The 24,361-nt window shown below is 42.9% G+C and overlaps 1 long non-coding RNA gene across 1 annotated transcript; it reads left to right on the top strand.

Moving 5' to 3' along the window:
• The first annotated feature begins 1,456 nt into the window (after positions 1-1,456).
• Positions 1,457-24,032, top strand: LOC106044491 (uncharacterized). Its single transcript, XR_001212309.3, has 5 exons — positions 1,457-1,767; positions 18,733-18,767; positions 18,856-21,005; positions 22,088-22,284; positions 23,032-24,032. It is a non-coding gene; the product is annotated as an uncharacterized lncRNA (long non-coding RNA).
• Positions 24,033-24,361: the final 329 nt, after the last annotated feature.

Here is a 24,361-nt window from a genome sequence, read left to right as displayed (position 1 = left end):
GGCCAAGCCAAGGGGGCAAGCCACCCTGTCACGTCAGACCCTGTCACGTCTGCCACCATCAGCAGCTGTGGAAGACTGGCAGCATGGCAGATGGAGCTGTCCTTTAATTTTGCTATAAAAACTGAGATCGGGGTTGACAGTGCTGAAAATTCGAAGGACTGGAAGACTGCAACAAATTTTGAGGCTAAGAAACACCCTTTGGCTCCCTGAAACTTGAGCTCATGGCTTCACTGAAGGAAAGTAACTCACGCTGGACTGTGCACTCACACAGGCGAGGAACAACCTGGTGCTATCAAATTTAGGGGGGCAGAATACAAAGACCCACTGTGGGTGTCCTGGGATCCAAGCAGGCACCGTCTCATCCCAATCATGTTCTGTTGCCATGAAGCTTGGTCTCCTTGAGCAGTGGTAATGAGATCTGCTTTTATCTATGTTTCCATCAGATGTAATTTATCAATACACATACAACGAAAAGTTTTGTGCTGAAGCTTAAACCCCTTTCTTCTGGTGTGCAGAAAGAATTTAATTCACTACATACGGATAACCCATTTGTTTATAGTCAAGTTAAGAACAAAGCCAGCTATTAAGCTTTGCTGTCACCTTTAATAAATGGTTTCACAAGATAATAACTCCATGCAGCTACGCCCAAGGGCCATCAGCATTTTTAAAGCCTCTTTACGTGTCAAGAAAAAGCCACACTGTAACAACCAACAACAGTGTGGGAGAAATATTACAAGCTGATATTTCAGTCGGACATCAAGGTTATAAGTTACAGGAACCTGAAGGCAAAGGTGAAGCTTTAAGCAGATCCCCCTGCCCTAGAAAGGGGAGAGCAGGCCTTCCCTCAGCTTGGAGAAAGACAAAGCTGGAAGTGGGGCCTTATCAGAAGCATATGTCCCAGGCTAGCTTCCATGTGAAATACCTTGAGCTTGATTGCAGGTTAATTTACTCATAGTCTGTATAAACTGACCTGTGACTGCTGCTGAAAGGGTGGCTTTGACTCCCTTGCTTTGCTGTTCTGTGCCTGCTGCTGCTGCACTGGGCTGGCCCCACTTGCTGATGGATCCAAAAATTAGTCTGAAATAGAGAAGGATATTTTTTTTTTGGATCCCTGCACCCTGAGGCTGCAGGTTTGTTGGCTCCAACTTAAGAGAGAAAGTTGGAATCTGTGATTAGAGGAGCAGGAGAGGGAGGTGACCTCCTGTCCCTTCAAGAGCTGCTTCAGGTTAGATCGGCGTGAGCCAGTTGTGAGACCTGAAGCGATTGCCTGCTTCGTGGCGAGGACAGAGGACACGTGTCTGAGCCTAGCAGGTGTATTATGCTTTGATAAACATACTGACACCTTCCCCTAAATTCTTCATGGTAATGAAGTGATGTACTGTGCTTCCACCATAGCGTTTCTACGGCTCTAAGAGTGCTTTTCGGTGCCTGGCAAAGTGCAGGTGTGACAAGATCGGGGTGCAAACCTGGGGAACTGCCCCACTGCCTGACACAAACCAGGGGGATCCAGGATGATTGCAAACCTCCTCGGCTAAGCTGCGAGGACTAGTTTGTTGAGGAGTTGCGAACGCAGGGTGTTAGTTTGGGAAAGAAACCTCCCACCAGCCAGCGTTACCTCAGGAGGCCGCATGAGTCACAGGGCCCTCCTCGCTGTGGGGAAGGGCAGGCACGGCCTGCGCCATGCGGGGAGCGGGGACCAAAGGGGACCGGAGCTTCTGAGACACAGTATGGAGCGGGGTTGTATACCACAGGATGAAGAGATGGGTGGTAAGTGGGGGAATGTCCTTAAGAAAAGGAGGAACTGGAAAGGTGGATTTTGGGAGTAACTGCCTGGCCGTGCAGCGAGTCCCTGCTGAGCGCTGGCTGTGGGGCTGGAGGTGCTCAGGCTGCAGGGCTGCACCGTACTCACTCGCAGTGTGCGATCAGAATTAGCAACCATTATAACTGTAATGACTGAAACTGCAGCGTGATGCGTCTAGGCCTTTTGAACTCTGGATGCAGCATTTGCATACTAATATCTGAGAACAATTACCTCATGTCTCCTAAGGGAAGTGGTTGAGGCCCCATCTCTGAACACCAGTAGGGCCTGATTTTCAGAGGCAGTGAGCAATCACCTATCCCATGAAAAGTCAAGCTGGAAAATAAACTGCAGATAACAATCTGGTACTGGCAGAGGGATAGAATAGGTGGGACCTATTATGTTTTTTTTCCATCTTAAAATTTTATGATTTGGCTGTTCACCTGATATGCTACTTTAAAAAATAATAATACTGTGTGATCAACCCACACAGCTCTGTTCCTCAGTCAGTTCCCACACCTTCATTCCCCAGCCTATTCAAAGGGATTGGTTGGGGAAGAGAAAACAAAACAAAACACAACACACAAAGAAACCACAAGCAGAGCGGATCACCACAACACTGCAATGACTTGGTTACCGATAATTAATTTCTTTGGGCTAGATTATCCCCTGGGTTTACATGCCTGCCCAAAAGAGTGAGGCAGAAGAGAGCATCTCCCACCTGATGCTGAGAGCTCCAAGGTGTTTGGGTTGAGGTATGATGCCCAGGTCAGGTCTCTCTTCTACACATTCCTTGCCGAGAGGAGCTACAGCAGTGCTTCTCCAGCAATGGAAAGGGGAAATGGGAACCCCTCTGAGAGGAGTAAAAGTCATTACTTAACTTCCAGGGAAAATCAGGAAAGAAAATATGACCCTTAATGGGCAATTCTGAGGGATTTTTTAAGGAAAATGGCTGCAAGTATCCTTTCAATCTAGCCTCGCATAAAGAGCTCAGGGTTGTAAAAGATCTGTGGCTGACAGTTAACAGAAAAAAAGTGCTCCTTTAGGAGGCTGAGGTAATGCAGTAAACAACATTCGTCCTTCTGTGCCTGCCGTGCTATGGTGAGAAACAGGCAGGTGCAGTGCAGGTGCCTTGCGATGGAAAGGGACAGCACTGAGCAAATGTAAGTTGTACTTTTTAAAGTGTTGTTGAATAGGTTGTTTTGTCTCTACCAAGTGCAGTTAAGCATAAATCATAATACAACCTGGATCATTACCTGTATATGAAAATGTACCCATGTGATCATACCCAAGTGGTTTCCCAGAAAAAGACAATTATCTTAACAATGGGAGTCCAAACTTGTTAATCACTCCATCATGTGTCCTCTCCTTTTCTCATCAGTACCGTCAGTAATGTGTTTTTTTCTTCAGTTGCTGTCTTAAGATGCTGGAACTGGAGGCTTCATAGTTTTTTCCTTCAGTGTATTTGTAGATGTGTTTTTCCTAAATAGGTCAGGCTTCTGATAAAGAGGGTAGTATGTTCATACCTATGTGGAGTGCTATGTGGTTATTTATTATGAGACTTTTTATGTGCATGGGGGCATAAAATGTGCTGAACTGATTTTGATCACTTGGAGAGATCCTGCAGTGAATGGTCTCAGCTATTTCAGACAGACACTCTCCTGTTTACCAGTGCTGTATTCCAGACATAAATCTTTCTCAATGCCTCAAGTGATTGCAGCTGGAGCATTGCATGCAGAAAGCTGACTTGTGACACGTAAATATGTGTGAGATGTGAGATATGCGAAGGATTTAGCTGCAACACCTAGTCTCACTAAATTACTATTTCTGGAGTGTGGTGTGTTTGAAAAGATTATTTCTGCAATGCTCTGAAAATATAGTAGATCAATGTTTTTGTTTTATTTTATAGTTTTATTTTATTTACTGTTCTGCTCTAACTTGGAGAAAGCAATAGCTTGCTAAAGAGGACCTGTATAATCCACAGATGAGATAGCTCAGGTTGCAGGCAGAGGTCTCTGGAGCTGTTTGCTCGTAAACCTTTAATTCCATTTTGGGCCTGTCAGTTTTACTTCACCGCATAGAAATCATAGCCAAGATATTCAGTAGGTGAAAGACATATATACAGACATATAACACAGGTTTAAAATCTCAATACACGTAGTGAAAGAAGAAAATTGCTGCTAGTAAGTTTTCCCCTCAGGTATGTCCCAGGGGAAACAGAGAAGAAATACTAATCTTCTTAAACGAATCACAATATTTTCTATTATTTTTCAGAAGACAGTATAAGTAAATAAAAACAACCATGATTTATAACTTTAAAGGTTTTTACTGTTTAAAATTTTTTTAAAGTTTTTGCAGAATGCATTGGGTTATAAATAATGTTGTTTTTCAGTTTGGAAAAGATTTGTTTTCTTTATCCTTTTTTCACTGTTCCATCCATCTAGAAAGAGCATTTTGAACTTTTATAGCCCTCCCACTGGAAATGTGGTTGTACTTCTGATCAGCATGGCCACAGAAATTAACACTAGCAAAAAGAAGCCAGACTTTAGACTGGAAAGGTAAAAGAAAGATGGTTCAGATCAACTGGAGTTTTTGAAATCCATTCAAAACTCATTAGTAAAGTGGCTGAGGCACTCTGAATTGTTAGCAAAGAAGTTCCAAGCAGCGATCTAGCAAACTGGAAATTTTAAATGCAAAAACAATACTTTAAAAGGGGATGGTGAGCAGAAGATGACTAAGACAAATACAGGTCAGGGAGTATAGCTTCAGCTTCTAGTGGTACTAATAATGTATTTGAAAAATGCCTACAAAAGTCATAATGGATTTCCAAGCTCAGCCCCAACCAATGTTATTCTGTGATAGCACAACAGGTTAACATTTCCTTAATAGGAGAGAGAATGTGCTGGGTTTAGTGTGCTAGGCTTCTGACTTATTACTGCTTCATAAGATATTTTCATCATTAAGGTATGGAAACATGGTCTTGATGAAATTACTCCAAACTGTGTTCAAACGGGTTGCCAAATTGTACTGCAAGAGTGGTTATTAGTGATTCACTGTCAAACTGAGTTGCATTTAATGTGGCTCCACTGTGATCTGTCATGGGCCAGGTTCTAGTCAATATTTTCATTAATGACTTTGCTCATGGAAAAAAAAAAAAAGAGTCAATTTACTGAGTTTGTAGGTCATGCCAGCTGGAAGATGCAGCAAGCCCTTTGAAAGACAGCATGAAAATTCAAAATGATGATGACGCATTAGAGAAGTGATCTGAAATAAGTAAAAGGTGTTTTTGACAGACACAAACAAGATCAGTGGCACAATAGCAATACACAGTTGCTCAAATATGAGATGATAAATGGCTTACTGGATGTCTGCTCCACAGAAAAAAAGGAACATAATGTTGCAGTGGATCCCAAGTTAAACATTAGTTGGCAGTGCCATGCTGCTGCGAAAAATATGTACAAGAACACATAAGTAGGCTTGACATCTGTGAAATAACAGTGCCCTTACAGCCTGCTCACCTGCAGTGAATCTAGTTTTAGCTAGAATATTGTGTCCAGCTTCAGACACTACTACATCAGGATCCTGGTAGAGTAGCAAGAAGCGCTAGAGATCCAGGAGACATGCTTTACGAGGAAAGATTAGAAAATCAGGGTTAACATACAGGGAGAGGACAAGAATAAGAAGAAAGATGGTTCCAGTCTTAAAATATGTAAAAAGCTGCCAGGAAGGAGGTAAACCTTCCCCCATTTCCAGTGCGACAAAACAAGAAATATACCTAACAATTGCAAAGGAAACTCGGGTTGGATGCAAGCAAGAGATTCATAAAGGTACAAATAGGAGTCCCGTCAGCAGACACAAGAACAGGTTAGATCAAGATCTCTGGAATTATGTAAGCACAGCCGACCTTTTCTTTGGGTGAGGGATGGACTGACATGATCTTAGACCACTGCCAGCTTAACTTTCTATGACTCTGCAGTATGTCTTCATGAGTCATACAGGCTTTGATGAAATGATTGATGTCTCAATGGAAAAAATATTTATTTTTCAAAACCTTTTGGCCACCGCTAGCTGCATGCGCTGACAACTCCTAAAGCCACCTTGTGCTAGGATTTCACTGTTATACTCAGTCACTTGAGTCTACATTCTGTAAGAAATGTTTAGACGTTCAGAGAACAGAAGAGTATCATATAGACATTCAGTTTAAATTAGAATATATGCAAAATTCAAACTGGGTGCAGACGACAGAGAGGGGAGCAGATCATACTGACCTACCCTGAGTTTTGTCTGAGCCTCACCTATCTAGCCTGGTAGGTAATTGTTTACTGTTTCCCTGCAGGTAAGTGATACAGCAAGTTCAAGTTTTAAAAGGAAATGAGAGAGGTTGTTAATGTCATTAGATTGTAGGGAGTGTTAACCTAGATTGGTCTATCCTTCTACTCTGACAGGATCATGTGCTGCAAATAACTGCCTTTCTATCTACAAAGAGATAAGGCGAAAATTTTCCTGTGTGCCTATAACACATACAGCTCATACTGGTGTAGTATCCTAAAGCACCTTGCTATCCTGTCCTCACAGTACTGGTGTCAGAAACGGAAGTACGGTTATCCTCTTTTTATACACTGTTTAAACACAGAAAATAAAGTCCAGATCTCTTCGGTGTTTTTGAAATGCTTATCTACCTGCATGTAGACTTGAGTTGAAGCAACTTCCTCAAAGTTGTAGAAACAGAGAGATCCTGAATGTGAATGCATTTGCCATATGCTGTCAGCTGTCCTGTGCTGGGATTGTTCTTTCCTTTGCCTGTCATGAAGCACAAAATCGTCTAGAGCCTGTCATGAAGCACAAAATTGTCTAGAGGAGGTACTGTCACTCTGTGTGAAGTGCTTTTGTTTCTTCTTAAAGTGCTAACAAAAATAAGGTTTCATTTATTTAGTTTTATTGTAAATATTTTTTAATGGAAACCTGCAAAACTGTGCAAAATTTGGACTGTGGTAACTGAATGGTGGAAAAAAAAAAAAAAAAAAAGATACAACAAAGCCTGAAAAATGCGATGTAACATAGACATTTCTGGTTTGACAGGAAAACCCATCAATCCAGTTAACCAGCCTGCCCAGTTGCCTTTTTTTTCAAGGAAAATTAAAATTTTTAGCCAATCCCATTCTTGTTGACCAGTGGAAGACGAAGGAGTCCCATCAGAAAGTGGGTATGGGGAAGAAACAGTGTTAAAATAAAGAAAGCTAGCGTTTGTGCCACTTTTCCCTTTCACATTCAATCTGTAGACCATCTGTTTTGTGACACTTTAATTCTGAAGTTATTTTGCAGTTAAGTTCTCGATGAGTAGTTAAAGAGCTGAGGGAAGGACCAGGATGGAGAATGTTTTTTTGTTAAATAAACCAACAAAATAAACAGTGATACGTCCATCCAGAATACAGCTGATACACAAAAAATACAATAGCATCAGTCTTCTAAGATGACTAATGCTTGGTATTTATGAAGGTAGTAACAAAAGGCTGGCTGCAGCCTACCAAGACTAGTCATCTGAGGATCATCTGTAGTCAATGAAAGCTTTGTGTTTGGGACGTACAGGATATGTGATTCCTGCGTTGGGCGAGTCAGCAGGCAAACTCACAATGGGTACTCTGCACAGTGCTCCAGGAGGAGTCAAAAACCTATGCAAGGCATATGCTGGCTCTGCTATCAGACCAGATTAGTTTGTAGTACCTATAGAAAATGCTAGCAACTAATTAACTTCATACTAATGAGTTTGTCCTACTACTCAGGACAAACTTCTCTCTATCTTGGTGTCTGGAAGATTTCAGTGCAAAAGAGCGTTAACTGAGTTAATCAGATGGAAATGCCTTATTGATCTTGCCAAATCACAGAAAAAAAAGGTTCCTGGCCATCTAGAATGACTTGGCACCTGGTACTGTCGTCCTCAGGCACATGAAATGATGTGGGAGTTGGGTGTGTCAGGAAGCAAGGACTGAGCCTCATGCTGCTATCTTCTAAGGATAACTTGCTGTCTTCCTGATGCCTAATAGGAACTGGGATATGCCTAATCAGACCAAACAAAAGATGTAGAGATTAAACTCAACCATTAGTATGCAGTAATGAGATGACTAGAAAAGATCTCTCACATGCAACACCTTCATTTCCATGCTTAAATGATTTACTTCTTTATTAAGTCCACTTGAATCAGCATTTCATCCAGGGAAATTAAATGTATGTGGAAGAACAGTTGGCATCTTGACCACAAGCTATGCTATGGATGTGGATTTAAATGCACAAGCCTCAGAGTTAGATATTACTAATGAATGAAACAGAGCAGGGAAAAAAAAAAACACATTCGCATATGACTGTTCTTGCCAAAAGTCATACAGACATACTGCAAGATAAATGAAGAGTATTAAAAAGATGTAAGAAAGAAAAGCACTAGTGAAATATAATTTCTCATAGTGCTGCTGTTTCGCTTCACAAATAGACTATTGATTTCAGCAAAGTAGGAAGGGTGGTTGAATTATCTGCTTGTACTTGTGATCCTCACAGCTTTAAGAATCTGTTGCTTGTTAGCTGACATTCGAGGAAAAAAGGTATAGCCTGTGAATAGCCCACATCTTGCACCGCTCCAGCCCAGAAGCAGACATATTTCAGCAAGAAATGTTCTATTTCTAGCAACTACTAAAAATTTTGCATATGATTTTTCTGCAGATGTTTAAATATTTCATCATCATCTTGGAGTCAGCTCCTGGCTCACCTCTTGTCCACTGCAGGACAGAGGAGGAGGTTGGGGGAAGGCGGTCCTGTTAGGCACCGCCTTTGTGCACCAGGGTTGATGGTGTTGCAGTGGCACCATCCAGCAAGAAGCTGCAGTCACTCCCAACAAGGGATGTGAATCGGAGTTGACTGCTCCAGATGAAAGGCTCCGTATCCCAATTACTCACAGCTCAGCTATCCAACACACCCAAGTTTTTCAATTTGTAAGAAAAACACATTTTGATCTTGAATCTCTGGAAAGAGGGCTTGGGCAATTTGTTAACCATGAACTAATAGGATTGGTTCTTGTCATACCAAATTGTTCAGCCGGGTTTTGAGAGTTTTGCAAATTTACTGTGGCACAGAAACTGGAAACCTTTCCATACTAGGGTTTTCACTTTCACTCACAGAAAAGTCACCTGATATCTAAGATGTTGGGTAACGTAACTTTTCAACATGGATTTCAGTTGAATTGTTGCTGAAATAAAGATGTCAGTAAAAATAATTAGGAAGCATTTCAAGTTGATTATAGGAGAAATCTTCACAAACAGTTATTTGCATTCATATGAAGTGCTTTAAATTAATATTTATTGACTTATGGACTGATAAACAATTTACCTTGCTGTCGTAAAACTAAATTGTAGCAACACATGACGAATCAGTCATCACAAGTGATGCAGAAATGTTAAACCCTTCCCAGTAGCTGACAAGAAGTGGTGCACAGAAATGTCAGGCGGCACGCTTTGATAGTTGAACTTAAAGCAAAACCCCACAAAAGGAGCCCTAATTTTGGGATGTGAGCGTCTCACAACCATCCTAGCATTGACCACCCATCAAGTCTTGAGCAGTGGAGAACATCAATTGCTTGTATATTACAGAGAGCAGAGCTGGCCAGCCCAGACCTTGGTTTGCGCCAGGCCGTGCAGAGTCTGTGGCAAAGCAGGGACATGCTCCGGGATGGCCATGATGCTCAGCAGTTCCTCTGAGCTGGACAACCTCCTCCTCATGTGGTATTTTTCCTCCCTTGCAGCTCAGATCTCCTGGCTGAACCTAGGAGGGGAACTTCTATGGATTTCCCCTGCTCTGCCCAATGACCGAAACAATTTTTTTTTTTTCTGTTTTCTGAGCTTTTGGGCTGCCCATTACCAGTAACATGATTGCATGGGAGAACAGAGGCTGTCCTGGGTGATTTGGGGAGTGTGAAAGTGCTTGGTAGGGATAGGGCACTCCCATGGCTCATTTCTGTTGATCTGTTTTGTTTCTGTTCATTGTATGGATGAACACAGTCTAAACAGAAAACATGGCAGATGAGTGAATTTTAGGAGCTGTTTAAAACTAGCAGTGGAAGATTTTTATAATAAATGCAGGTCATCAAGCATTTGAGAGAAATAAGAAATAATAAGAAGATGTCACCAAATCGCTATTTTTAAGTGTCAGGAGGAAGGATTTGGCAGAGAGAGTGCAGCACACTGGGGAGCTGCTCAGGAGTAGTAAACGTATCTCCCCGGCCTTTTGGACACCTCTGAACAAAAACCCGAGTGACCAGCAAGTGGAGGCTGGGGACTTTTCAGTACCGTGGCATTTGCTGCAGAATTACTGTAGGTGAGAGAAGCACGTCCCTGTTTCCTGGAGCTTGTTTGGCAATGCAGAGCTATGGTTACATTTGAATGGGGCAGCCAAAAATAGCTGGAGTTTTTTTCTGAGGTGACTTTGTTTCCCTTCGTTTACAGGCTGCAACTGCACATGCTGTTAAGAGTGGAGGGTCACTGCTCTGTGCAGGAGGCATAACCGGCAGCCGTGCCTTCCTGACCCCTCATATTGCAATCCTGTGAGCTTGCTGTGCAATGAAGTGTGTTTCCCTCTGAACGAGCTGCACAACGTCAGCTGCTCTGTTGGTGCCTTAGCCTGTGCTTATCTTGAAGCGTGGGTGCTGACCCAGTCACCTGGGTGGTAAAACTTCGTCCATCCCCTTAGCCCTCTACTTTCTGTATGTAAATATATCATTTTCTTTATATTTCTCATTTTCCTGTCTCTTTACGTTACATGTGTGATGCTAGAGCAAACTCAATGAGGAGATGGTGAAGTTGCAAAAGGAGCCAGTATATCTGATTGTATTTGTTTTCCCTCACTGTTCTTTAAAAATAATTACATGTGATTTGTAATATTTGCTGTAGCCTGGCAATATGTATAGCGGCAACAGCTCAGATTCAATCTCAGATGAAGCCATCATCCTCCGCTAATCAGGGTGTGGGAGAGGCATGCAGACAACATGTTCAGCCCATTTATTCAGTTATGTAATGGCCTTTTAAACATTTTCCATTTATGGTCTCTATTTAATTTACTGTAAGTCACAATGGTTTAATGTAAATTCAAGCCATAACATATACCTGACAGCTCAACCATAAATCAGACCAACCTCTGGTCTTAGTGCATTTATTCTTCTATGAAATAACAGAATGTCCATTACCTGCCTTTTAAAACAGCCTGGAGAATATAAATCATTTTTTTTTAATGCCTTGAACAAACCAGTTCAGAGAGACTGGGTCTTTGCCCACAACAAATGCAAGAAAGGTTTAGAAACTCTTCCTTTTAAAAATATTTTCACTCACCTTTTGTGTTATCTGGCTTCGGTTGCGACTGAAAGAGAAAACAAGGTAGGGAAAATCTCTCCTGCAGTGTAACTTGCAAACTTCCCAACGTCAGGAGCACGGGAAGGCTCTTTTTGCAAGATTTCCAAGTGTCTCATTAAAGGAGGTTTGGACTGGTGTCTAAACTAGGATACTTACTGAACTAAGCAAAACCTTGGCTCTACTGTAAACAAGTCATAGCATGAGTTGCAGCAGTGTGTGCTTCCTCATTCATCTCCACTTTGGAGCTTTGCTCTCTTCTTAGCTTTTCCAACCAGGACCTGCCTAGCACAGCAGCTGAGCTTGGGTTGTTTTCTGTTGAAGGTGCCGATCATGTAACCTGCGATATTTGGCCGTTGCTCTCCATCCCCCCTCCCTGCAGGCCTGCCCCAGAGCACCAGCTGCGCTGACAGGGCCCGGGCAGCACAGCCCAAACCCCTCAGAGACAGCCTGGCCCCAAAACCAGCCCCGTCCCTCTGATGCATGGCTGGCAAACTCATCCCAGGTGGCGTCACACCAGCCAGCTAGGGTTGCTGCGGCCCCCTAATTAGCAGGGCTTGCCTCTGACATCGTTAGGTGGCTCACTGCTCTGAGCGGTGCTGTGCTGGGTGGTTGGGCTCGCGTGCGTACGTCTGCACGGTGCTGCCTGGCTCGCTGGCAGACACACTGGCCCCTCTGGTCATATCTTGTGTCCCTGAGGGAACTGTCCCTGTGGTGCTTCCTGAGAGCCAGGGGCAGGGCCGAGGACGGGGCCTGGCCTCCGCTGCAGGTCTCAGAGGAGGCCTGCTGAGGTTAACGCACATCTGGGAAACACTCTGGGGAGAAGCTGGCCAGATCCCTTCTGGGACATGTGAAAAAAAGCACGACTCATTGTGGTTTATTTCAGTCCAAAAGGTTCGTCCCGAGGTCTGCTGGCTTAAGGGCACAGTGTAGAGGAAGAGTAGAGCTGCCGGGCCTACTCCTGCGTTAATGAAGACAGAGTGTACCCTATATTTCTTCTCTGTACTGACTTTATCAAGTGGAAATCTGATGGGTCTGGTGTATTTGCGAGAGCCTTGTGTGCATTGTTCTGCTGTTTGGTTTTGATAAAATGTGGTATTGTACTTGATGTTCTCTAGCTACGTCAAACCTTGCTTCACGGCTAATGCATGGCATTAGTCCATACCACAAGTTGTGCAATGTTCTGCAGCAAAAATATTGATGCTTCTTGGGGATTAAGAGTGTTATTTCAGCGTGAGTTTGATGAAAGAAGGGAAGGCAGGATTGAAGGAAGGATAATTTTGCTGCAAAATGGATTTTGGCAAGTTATTTATGGGGGAAAAGACCCTCTTTCTTTACTCAGTTAAGAATTACACATTCATCTGTTTCTAGAAGCATTTTTTTTCCAGTTTGAATTTCAAGCTGAAGCAAGACACTACCGACAAAACAAACAAACAAACAAACAAAAATCAGATAGAAGCCCTTCAGACAACACATCTAACTGGGGCTAGAGGAGAGAATGACAAAAAAAAATTATAAACGACTGTCTCTCTCTCAGTGGATATTTTCAGCAAGGTCTCAAGAATTTGGGGCATCCCAAAGCAGCACAAAGGTTCCTCTCACCAGACCAACCTCCTGTAATTTGTGGTTGCAGTGAAGGGAGTCATGGCCACAGGTGGACGTGGCCAGCTCTGCACAGAGCAGACTCTTGGTCTCAAGTCACTCTGGGAACCTCTGATGCCAACTAAATGCATGTTTGATGGCCTCAATGGCTATATCTGAAAAGTTTAATGAAGCAGAGTGAAGAAACTCTCCTCACTCGGTTGGTTGTGCCATGACGCTCCCACAGACTTCTCAGCACGCTTTTTACTGTGCTCCCCGGTGGTTCCTGGATGCGTTTTGGGACCGGCCGCTCCCCACAGCAGCCTGCGTGCGGCTGGGGCTGAAGCTGCTGCAATGTGCAAATCTCCTTCCCGCCCTGGCGGCGCCAAATTTAAGCTGCTCCTCACATTTCCTGGCCAAGGAGGCCCCTGTGCTCTGCCCAGGCGGGTGGAATAGTCCTGCTTGCAGGAGCGACGCCTCCGCTTCTCTGGGTAGCAGGGAGATCGTGCTTGCACACCCACCCTTTGGACTCTGATTCATGGGCTCTACCCATTCGCACCGGGCTGATCCAAGAGATTAGCTGCACAGCCGGCAGCCACACCTGTCTGCTGGGGGTTGTTGCCCTGCGATGGGGGCAGCAGAAAGGCAGAGGATCAGCTCCTGACACTCCCCAAGGTACATACAGGCTGATAAACCCGCATGAATGGCTGCTTTGCTTTTGGTTCGTATTATCGTGCCTTCGAACGTGGCAGCAGTTCATGACCCCTCAGCTGCAGCTAAATCACATTCGAAATAATATTTCCTGTGTAAACTCTTTCAGACAGAGTTTGCCTTTTAATTGTTACATACTTATTTTTCAGAGAGCCTGGGCTCTACTGAGAGTGGCAGTTGGTACTACCACTAGCCATAACAACAACAATGAATACCTGCATGAACCAGACAATGAGTTTATTAGATGCCACAGACACCTTTTATCGTGCAGCACAAATGCTTGTATCATACAGCCCGCGTGCCTTGACTCTGGCTAAAACCCGGAGCGCTGGCTTTCTTCCAGGGTGTTTCTGCATGTCCGTAGCATAGCTGCAGGGTCAGAGCGGCAGGCGGACACGGCACAGGCCAGCCCAGAGCTGGGCCATCCGAGTCCGACGGGTAAGGGAGGGATGCTCCGCCATTACGCAACGATTTATTTCAGCGAGATCACTCCATCTCAGTCTAAAACCAACACTCATGCATATTAGAGGAATCTCTACCCACCAGAGTTTGCATGTGGTGTTTTTGCTTATTAAATTCTCGAGTCCTCAGGTCATCATTTGCATTGTGTATCTTCCTCTCTTGGGCTGACAATGTTGCAGTATGAAAACACTGAGGCTAATTGTTCTGCTATTACAAAGGCTTCTTGAAACAAAGCGGGTTTAGAAAATAATTCAGAACAGGTGCTCAGTAAATGGGAAGTTCAGTTGTCCGAGTAACAGATACCACACAGGGTTACCAGCTCTGGCATTTGCTTATATTAGTCTCTAGCCATTTCAGACCTTCAATAATAGAAAGGTAGCTTAGAAAACCTCCATGGCTATCTTCCATATCTAAATGCTATGAGCATATCATTATTATACCTTTTGCATAACTACGTATGTTTTTCTGGATCTAGGTTTGGCTTTTTTTTTTTTTTTTTTTTTTTTTTTGTAGTGTGTTGTAACCCATCCTACTGAATTCAGAAGAATGGCATTGCTATAGAGAGATTCCTAAATTTCTGAAGTTTTTATAGAAAGGGTAACTGTTAAATTCTATGGAATTTCCAGGAGGAAAATGTAAACATATGCCTTTATTATGACTTCAGTACCTATTTGTCCATAGACTGTAGTAAGAGAAAAAAAACAGTGAAAGGAGAGGAAGCTGAACATCCTGTTGCAGGTTACTTGCTAAATCTGTCCTTTTCCTTTAACTGCAGCTGTTAATCAGTGGCAAAGAAAAGCAAAATGACAGCTCGGACAAACACAGCAGTGACCATACAAAGATACACTGCATTTTAAGAAGTAGCTTCTATATTCATATTACATAAAGGATTTTTAAATATAAGCTTTGATTTGTTCCAGGCAGCTTTGTATTTGCAAGCAAAACTAAACAAATCTAGCAATGTCAGAAATATAACTTAATTGTGAAATACTGAAAAAAAAAAAAGGATAATTTTAGAAGTCAGTCTGAAGGGGGTTAAAGCTTGTTGTTTTTGTTTTGTGCTTACACACATTAAAATATCTTTTTCTTCTTCAATAAAACGTAAGTAACATAGAATGAGAGAAAAACTTACTATGATGCAGGAATTCCAAAACAGATCCTGCAGATGTTGTGCTATGAATTAATCCTGAAAGAAAAACTAGAATACCTGCGTTTATGCTGGTCTGTGACATTCAGTGTCTGATTCAGACGGACATTCCAGGAAAATTACTTACACATAATACATGAGTAGCTCAACTACAAATGCACTGGCAATTGTAGCAATATCCAATTACAGCGTTCGATAGTCCAGCAACATTATTTTATGGTAATTACCTTTGCTAGTAATTCCTTGGTGTTTGTTTTATGTTTACTTTAAAGTTGGCTCATAACAGAGCATGCTCATAATTACATGACTTTTTATAATTATATATATTAATGCATTTTACCTCATCAATGCAAAAAAATGAGAAATACTCACACTTAGTAACAGTCCAGGCAGGGGAAATTTAATAAAGGGAAAGATTTTACAAAGAAAAGAAAAAAAAAAAAAACTCTTATGGAAATGAGCACTTATCTCTCTTCCCGCTGTGATACCTACATGAATAAACAAGAATTACTTTGTGCTTTTTTTTTCATTAGCAGATTGTTTTGCAGAATTATATGTATTTGGTTCATTACTGAATGGTGAGTTGCAATTAGGGATTTCCTAGGTGCTAGGCAATGACCTAGTAATTCCCTGTGCTGTAGTGGCTCTCACATTAACCCCCTGCATGTATACACTTGCACTGCAGTCAGTAGCTAACCGATGGAGTAAATGAGGTGCAATTTACTGCATGTGAAGAGTTAATGAAGAGTTGTTAATATACTCTACAGTCACCATTTAGTGTACTACTCAATTACTTACCTGCGAAGAGGAGCTTTCAGTCTGATCAGAGGAAAATTTTGTGGATCATTTCTCTTTTTTAAAGGCCTGTTAATTTAGCATTCCTTAGATGATAGTGCTGATCTCCATAAAAATGCATGGTAACAATCTGGTAGAAAAGTTAACTAATTGTTTAATGCTTTTGGAGTATGCATATAATGCATTTATACTGCATACAGAAGTGCCTATTTTTTTAATTACCAGTTGTGAAATAGATGTATGTAGATACCTGTGCATTATGTGAATGGATGTATTTAATCATGTTTTTTGGAAAGTTTTTAGAAAGGAATTCAAATATTTACACTAGATTTAGGAGCATCATAAAATTAGGTTTCTTAATAAGTAGCTTGTTTTCTTTCTAGAGGTTATGAATCACATTTTATGTTTCTTAACTACCTAGGAGTAGTTCATGAATAATCAGTCATGCAAAGCTGTCACACTCGGTTAAATAGCTCGGTCCTGTTTTTACTGCTTCAGTCCTTTATATCTTTAATTACCTTTATTTAGCTGATATAAATCACCCTAGAATTCATTCTCTCCTAAGCAGCCCTGCTTTTTGCACGTATTTTACAAAGTACTGATCACACTTCTGGTGAAGTGCAAAGTACAACTACTGTATCTCTCTTTCTTTGGCATAGTTAAGAAAATATTTTCCATACTCTAATCATTTTATCTAGAACGAATGAACTCATTCTTTTTTTCCTGCTTTTTCTTAGACATAGTTCACTGCATTGGTATTTTTGCCTTCTCATATAGGTACACACATTTTGGTTTATACAAAGCCCCGTGTAAGAAAGCCATCTTTTCCAGCACCTTCACTACTGGCACAAGCTGCTGTGGATATGCAGCCCAAAATTCATTATCAGGAAGCTTCTTCTCCCCTGTTTGCAATTGGATCTGCAATCCTGCACGCCCGAAGAGCTTTGAATCCCAAACTCCTCTGTACAGCTAGTCTCTAGTTAACAGCAGGATACCCTATGTTTAAGAAAATAATTCACTCAGAAGGGTTTTGATAACATAAACAACATTACTGTCATAATAAATGCTTGGAGAAGCCACTTGGTGACCTAACCTACTCAATCAGGTTGTTGTAATGAAAAAGCGATGATGTGTTAAAGTCATAGTAACTCGAAAAGCCAGTTGATGGCTGCCAAAAACACACTCTGGCTAATGTGAATGTCACTTTCCATTTATTCTCTCATAATCTATCTGTCATAGTGGACAGACAAATTTGCTATAATGGCTAGGTGTCTGCAGATTAAATGTGATTAATTCTCCAAAATGAAAGGAGTGCATCTTCATGCAAAAAGTTAATTAGGCTCTAAAAATTGTCTTGCAAATCTCCAAAAGAAAGACAGACAAAAAAACAAAGAAGATAAACTAGCTGGATTATTTCAAGATGATAATTTAGTTAGATCTATTACCTCAAGTTCTCTCCATTTTTTTTGCATGTTTTAACTTCTGTTCAAGGACTACAGCTGATTATATGTATATATGTATACATGAATATAAGCAAATGACTGCGGCTGAGCAGATGAAGTCAGATGCCCTATATTCCCGATAGTGTAACAGGCTTATTACTAAGGACAAGATGTTTCATGTTTCTGTGTTTTGAACAAGGTGTATGTGAAAGTTCGGACAAGCTTTCTCTCTCCCATTGTCCCTGTCCCCTCAAGCTTTCATCCTCTTTTCAAAAATTTCCCTTGAAACTTCCAGCTCATGAGTAAAATGGCAACATCTATAAAAACAATACCCACCGTGAAAATATCTGCTAAGGAATAGCTGCATAATGTCAAACGCATCAACAAGTCATTAGCACCCTAAGCTTCTGATGCATCGTCTGACATCAGTGGTGCCTGCAATCGGACTGGCAGGGGCTGCTGTTCTGGATGTTCTTGCTTTTTCAAATTCCTCTTTGCATGTTCACTGCCAACTGTACAGAACTGATACGCCTTTTTGATGGAACAAAGGGCATATTATTGGACAAGCTGCTGATTACAATATGTTGTTATTTGCATATCTAAATGCTGGCTTGTGAGTAATTGCTGTAGGCCTGGGAATGGGTGGGTTTCTGTTAAAGTGACTCAGACTGCAGCTTTGCCTAGTATGGGAGCTTTAGTGAATAATAATCACCAAGTATCCTCCCGCTGTATGTACACAGAAAGATAAGAGCTACTCTTTCCAGTGCAGAGAGACCGTCATCACTCAGTACAGACAAGATAAGTCAAGCTTTTGCTGTAACGTGAATTTTTCTCGGTGTCAGGTGAAAACATCAACATTTTTCATCGTAGAAAGTTCTGTGAAATTTTCAGAGGTTTCCCTCATTTTCTAACCATGCTTGGAGTTTCAAATTTTCAGAGGTTTCCCTCATTTTCTAACCATGCTTGGAGTTTCCAGGACCTAAAATAGTCAAAACTTATGACCCCACTTGAGTCTGCTTCTTTGATTTTTCAAATGCAAATGTTTCGTCTTTTCCAGGCTGCAGACGATGCAGCTAACAAGGTCATGTGTGCCCTAGATCTGAACATATTACCTCTTTAATTGGGATCCAGTTCCAGCGTTTTCCCCTTCATCCTCTTCCCTCCCTACCTACTTACCTACCTACCTTTATATCATTGCCCTTCCACCTTTTTAGCAATCAATATCAAAGTGCCCTCCAGTTCCCCTCTTCCAGTTCCTGGGGTTCTTCCAACATACACTCTTTTCCTAACAAGCTGATGAAGCTGCTATCTGGCACACTATAATGGGTACACCAATGCTAATAGTGCAGGGCAGGGGTGATATACACCTACTGCTTATTTATTCCCTCCAAACTAAAATGTGCACTCCCTTCACAGGCACTCAAGAATCAAACTGGGCAGAGCAGCTCCAGGTACCCACCCTTTGAAGGGAAAATCCCAGGTAAGAATCAAAATGCCCCAAACTCTTTATGACCTGTAGACCTGTTCCTTGTATTACAGGTGTTTCCAACACTGGAACTTCAAGTGTTTTTCATGGCGCTCCAGGCTTTGGAGATGATCCAAAGCTCCTCTGGAAAGACCCTTGTGATATACAGGTGTATTTTGCATGCAATGAACCATTCTGTCACTCGTCCCCAATCTCTCTGAACTCTGTCACTCCCTGACAAAACGAGTGCTTCCTTCCAAGTCCTCTGATGCACAAAGACCTTTCTCAAGAGCTCCCCACACAGTGAAGAAATTAATTTGGAAGACGTAGATGGTGAGGCATTAGTGGAGACTCTCCTATGCTACATTTAGGCAAAGAGCAAGTGCTCCCTGTACCGTGCCTGGGCACAGATGAGGGCACATGGGTCCTGTTGCCCCACCATGCCCATACCACTCCCAGGTTTCTTTTTGGTGGGCTGGGACATGGTGGTGATATGTGGGGGGCAGCACGAACCTGGGCTTCACCCTGGTGTGAATTTGTATGTGTGTAGCAGTGTCTGTAATCAGACTCAAGGGTTCAAAAGCTCCCTGATCCTCAGCTTGAATGTACATATTTTACCTCCAGCGAAGCTGTCCAAATATCAGTGCTGTTTAGGAGTCCAGTGGACAGGTGGTGAATACCACGTCATGGAGATGACCTACCTGGCATGTTTTAGGAAACACAAGAAGCAAGGGAGAAGGGCAAAGAAAGAACAGGTGTAAAATAGCTGTGTGAAAACAGTGGCTGGACCTTCTCCCCCGTGTTTTTAGTTCCTGCAACACTCAGATCTTTCCACTGGCATGCTCACTGTAAGAACACTAGTGAAAAATGGGACCTGGCTCGTTACACGAATGTTGCACAGTAGACACATTTCTGATGAACCTGTGGGAGATGATTCCTGGCCTTGGTCTAACAAAGCTAATCACCTTCTCATGGTCTATTCAGCATTTCGTCTTTCCTTAGGTTGCCAGAGCAATTTGGAAAAGTCGCTATGTGAGCACTTTTACAGATAACCTCATGGAGAAGTGAGAGTATTAGGGAGATGATGGACATCTTTGTTTTAGCAGTGCCATTTGTAAGAGATAGTCGAGATAGAGCTGCTGTGCAGGGGTGGTTGTGGAGCAGATGAAGAGACAATCTCTGTGGCTTGTAGCTGCTCTCAAGTCTGCCTCTCCCTCAGCCACATGGCCAGAAGGCATTTTCCAGCCCAAGTCTGTGCTGTACAAAGCCAGCAGCAGCCTTCTCTTAGATTTTCCTTGAAAATGATTACTGTAAGGCGGAGGGAATAGGAAAAGCTGAAAAGTGGATAAAATGTGGCTGGGAGTGGTGAGGAGAGGATTGCCGTGCCCTCCTGTCTCCTGTGTGACCATTCCCACTTGGTGGCAACCTACTCTGTCCTAACACTGGTTCTGACGATGCTTGCAGCCTGGCCTCACCAGTTCCTGGCTCAAAAATAAAAATGACATGGGGGTGGTGTGCCGTATTCTCCAGCACATCGCCATTGCAACATGGGTCCAGGGAGGGAAGGAGGACACGGGAAGGCCTGGACTACAGGAGGCTGTGGAGGCAGCGTTACTTGGGGAATGCCTTTATGTAAATAAAACCACTTCTGCTAGACTTTCTTTTCCATGTGTAATGCTTTTGGTTTCTGCAGAGGAACTGCGAGAAGCCTTGGACCCTGCTAAAATTTCTTCATCTGGAAGTGCCCGTTCGGGTGGGCTGGAGAGAGGCATCATTGCTGCCTCCGCAGGTGGACATGACAGTGCAGGAGGCAGGGGGTGGAGGGGCCTGCTGGCAGCGAGTGCCCTGACTGGCCAGGGAGCCACCAGGGCTGATTGCTGAGCTGATTTAGGCCAGCTGAGCGCCCCAGCTCTGGGGCTGAGCTAGTGTGGTGGGGGAAGGCATGTTGGCTGCTTGGGCCACCAAGAGCTCTGTGCTTGCAGCTTTTGCTGGCACAAGCTTTGGTGCCAACTGTGGCTGCATGTACAACCAAGCTGAGGAACCTGGCCCCTTGGGTCCCCCCTGTGCTGGGATGGAGACACATTCCTGGGAGATGTCTCTGCGCTCTTGTGGCAACCTGAGCAGCCTGGTAAGGATGCAGAGTGGGTGTCCTGGTGGTGCTGCAGGACTACAGATGGGACAGATCATCTCTGTGAGGATTTGAGTGCTGGCACATGATGTGAAGGTACAGCGATGTGAAATGGTGAATGTTGCTTTACTGTGTATGTGGTAGAAGGCTTGGGTAGCCCCAACTGGGGAGCAAGTCCTCCAGGCTCCCCTGGCTGCATGCTGAGGGGTGCTGAGAGCCAAGTGCTCATGAGGTTTTCTCTCTGCTGAGATCTCAGGCAGGCCATTTTTGTGGTGCCCTGTGGGTGCCCCTGTGCCATGGCTCTGTGAACAACTGGAAAGTTGGGTTTTCAGAGCTGTGCAGAGGGCAATCCTGCGGGCAGCATAGGTGCAGCCATCCTGTTCCTGGTGAGCCTCTGGAGAGAAGGGTACGAGTGCTCTGACCTGGTCTGCAGGCAGGATTGAGCAGGTGATGATGCCCTCTAGTGACTTCCCAAAGAGGAAATAGGACAGTGCAGCTACCGAGGGAATGCTTTTCATCTGTGCAAGACCTACCGTGATGAAGAATTCAAGTCCTTGGTCTTTCCTTTTTTTTTTTTTTCTGACTGAATACAGTTACTGTATTTATTGCCAGCAGCATATTAAATTGTTCCTGCATAACAAGAGCTTAGTGAAACATTGGGCTTGGTAAAGTTTTGGTTTTACCTTAGACTTTTTTTTGTTAAAGAATTCTGTTCTGCTAGAGAATGGTTTGTACAAAAGAAAATACATATACTAGTCCTCTTATTAAAAAAAAATAAAAATCTTTCCTTATTTAAATATAAGTTCTATATTTTCATGCAAACATGCTTAGTCATATCGTGCCTGTCCTCTTTGTTATGGGAGTATCCATAACTCAGGTTAAAAAATATAGTAACTAGATTTATTCCTTGCACTGTCTTAGTAGGTAATGCTCAACTTTTTGAGAAGTCTTTGTAATTTGGGGATACTTTGTGATTAAGTCTTTCTGAAAGTCTCTGCTGTGAGACCTACTACGTGCACATGCCCATTAACTGTTGTTCCTGGATTACATTTGGGTCTTGTTTGGTATCCCTTCTTTTGGGAAGGGAGCTCTTTGGGACTAGGACCATTCTTTAATTTTTTTTTTGTTCCATTCTTATTGAAAACATGTCAAAAACAATGATAAATAATAATTTCCAGATTACCTCAAGTCCAAAAATTCTATTACTTTCCCTGGTATTTTCATCATGGTTTTTGACCTCAGCCGGAGGCGAAGGAGTAGAAGAATGAGGGGGGAGAACATCCCCCTCTGTGCGATGCAAAGGAGCCTCCACCTACATCTTCAGCGCCTCTTCCTTCTCTGTAGAATGCATGAAAATGGATAAAGATAATAGCAGGTATACACGTTTTACCTTATACTGAATTCTTATCCTCCTTGTTTGGTTCACTCCTGGTGTCCTCAAATGCTTAATTAGTGCACGGAGTCACTAGGTAAGGGCTGTCCTCCTGCTCTGTGGCTGCAGCCAGTGCAGCAGGACCTTGGCCCTCGCTGCAGCCCTCAGCTCAGCGCTGTGCCGGTTGGTGAGACTGAGGCTGCGTGAAAGAACCCACGGGAGAGGGGAGAAGCAGGTAATCATGGGGATGGGAGAAGTGGGAAGGGACAGTGAGGAGAAGAGAGGCAATAAAGGAAATGATGTAGGGAAAAGAAAGCTTCCAGGTTCAACTGGGCTTTTCAATACTGCACCTTCCTCCCAAAACATGGGAAGAGGAGGCAGCATGTTTGCTTGGGGTAAATGGTAAGGAGGGAGAGACAAACAGAGCAGAGAAAACTGTGTTGGAAGTAGGGCAGACAAACTGGGTAAGTGTCACAAGATACCCCAGCATTTTATCTTTGCTGTAACTTGCAAGTGACCATCTGAAATAATCAGAAGGTATCAATTAGATTAGCAACAAGAATTCAGTGGGTGGGAAAGTGGGACAATCTGCTTATATTATGCATGTCAGCACATATGACCTCTGTGCTAATTCGAGGTGTCTGTTTTTGCCAGTCCTGGGTGTTCCTTCGAGCTGACAGAAAAATGCTCTGGGTGGAAACAGATGTACTTAATTAGGAGCAACACCAATCTGTACCTTACTTCTTACAGATCTCAATTAGAAGAGGGTTCAAAATGTGCCAGATCCTGCACTACGAAGTCCCTACGAACAAGGAATCCTGCATGCAGCACCTCCCCTCCAGGAGGATGAAGTGAGGAGTGAAATACAGGCAGATGTCCCTGTCTGTTTGGTGCTCAGTGTCCCCAGTAAGACTGTTGATTATCAGTTAGTCTTATGCATTCAGTATACTTTTGTGCACGGGTTTTTATATACAGTTTCTGATATTTTTATATACAGTTTTTGATAAATGGACTGAGTTTATGTAGTACTGGAGGAGGGGAAAGCAAGCCTCTGAATTAGGGTGAGTAGGTCTCTTCAGGAGATGCTTAGAAGAGTGTCAAATTGTCTTAGTGCCCTTCTGTCTGTGCTCCTGGACCTTCCCTCAGCAATCGCTCTGCCCGACTCCCCCCTCGGGAGCAGTGCTCCATAAGGTTGTGCATCCCCATCTGCAGAGGGCTGTTTTGGTGTGTTTGTGGTTTTTCCACAAAGAGTTACTACAGGTTGCACAGGTGCACTACACCCAAGTGCCTGCTTGAGGTGGGGTGGGCTCAGGGCTTGATAACAGAATTGGGGAATGCCTCACTCTCATGTCCCTTTTGTTTCCAGGAAGGTCAGGGGGTATTCTTTAATGAATTAATAATTTAAATTTGGAATTGTTGGGGAGGTGTTATTTATGTAACTTATCCCAGTACAAAACTTTACAATGGAGCTGGAAAATTTTCTTTCTGGGCGCTTCATCTGTTGGTTGGTGGTTTGTTTTTTTTTTTTTTCCAGTTTACTTGGTATTGATTAGTATTTATTGTTTTGCTTGTTTGCTCTGGTTTCCTATTTTTAGTGTGAAGTAGTAATCTATGAAAATGTCTTCAAAGTGTTTCAGTTTGTGTACTCCAGTCACAGGGCTTCAAAGATCCCTGGTTTTCCTTTTATTTTTTTATTCCTGAATGTCATTTGATAGAGCAAACTCAGCTCTTCAATTTACTTAAAGGTTACCCTATGCTGCCTCAGTTAAATTTTAACCAAAAATGCTGTTCACTGCAGTTCAGTGATCAACTGAGAGCCAATTTACTGTCTCTCCACAGACCTCGGTTAGGAGTTGTTCTAAAATGCCCAGCAAAAATACTGTAAACTCCCCCGATCCTGTCAAACAAACCTTTAAACCCTGCTGTTCTTGCTGTCAGGCTTGTCAGAAGTTCTGTCCATGAGTTACCAGCACAGAATCAGGCCAACTTCTTCTAATAAGAGGCTTTTATTTTACTTGTTCCTTCCTTTTGCTCTTTGAAAGTCAGGGAAGTAAATTTCTTTGTTATAGCTAGTATTTAA

Source organism: Anser cygnoides, chromosome 5 (assembly GCF_040182565.1).
Source record: "Anser cygnoides isolate HZ-2024a breed goose chromosome 5, Taihu_goose_T2T_genome, whole genome shotgun sequence".
Classification (NCBI taxonomy): domain Eukaryota; kingdom Metazoa; phylum Chordata; class Aves; order Anseriformes; family Anatidae; genus Anser; species Anser cygnoides.
The sequence above is the reverse complement of the archived record's forward strand: the minus strand, read 5'-3'. Positions and strand labels throughout refer to the sequence as shown.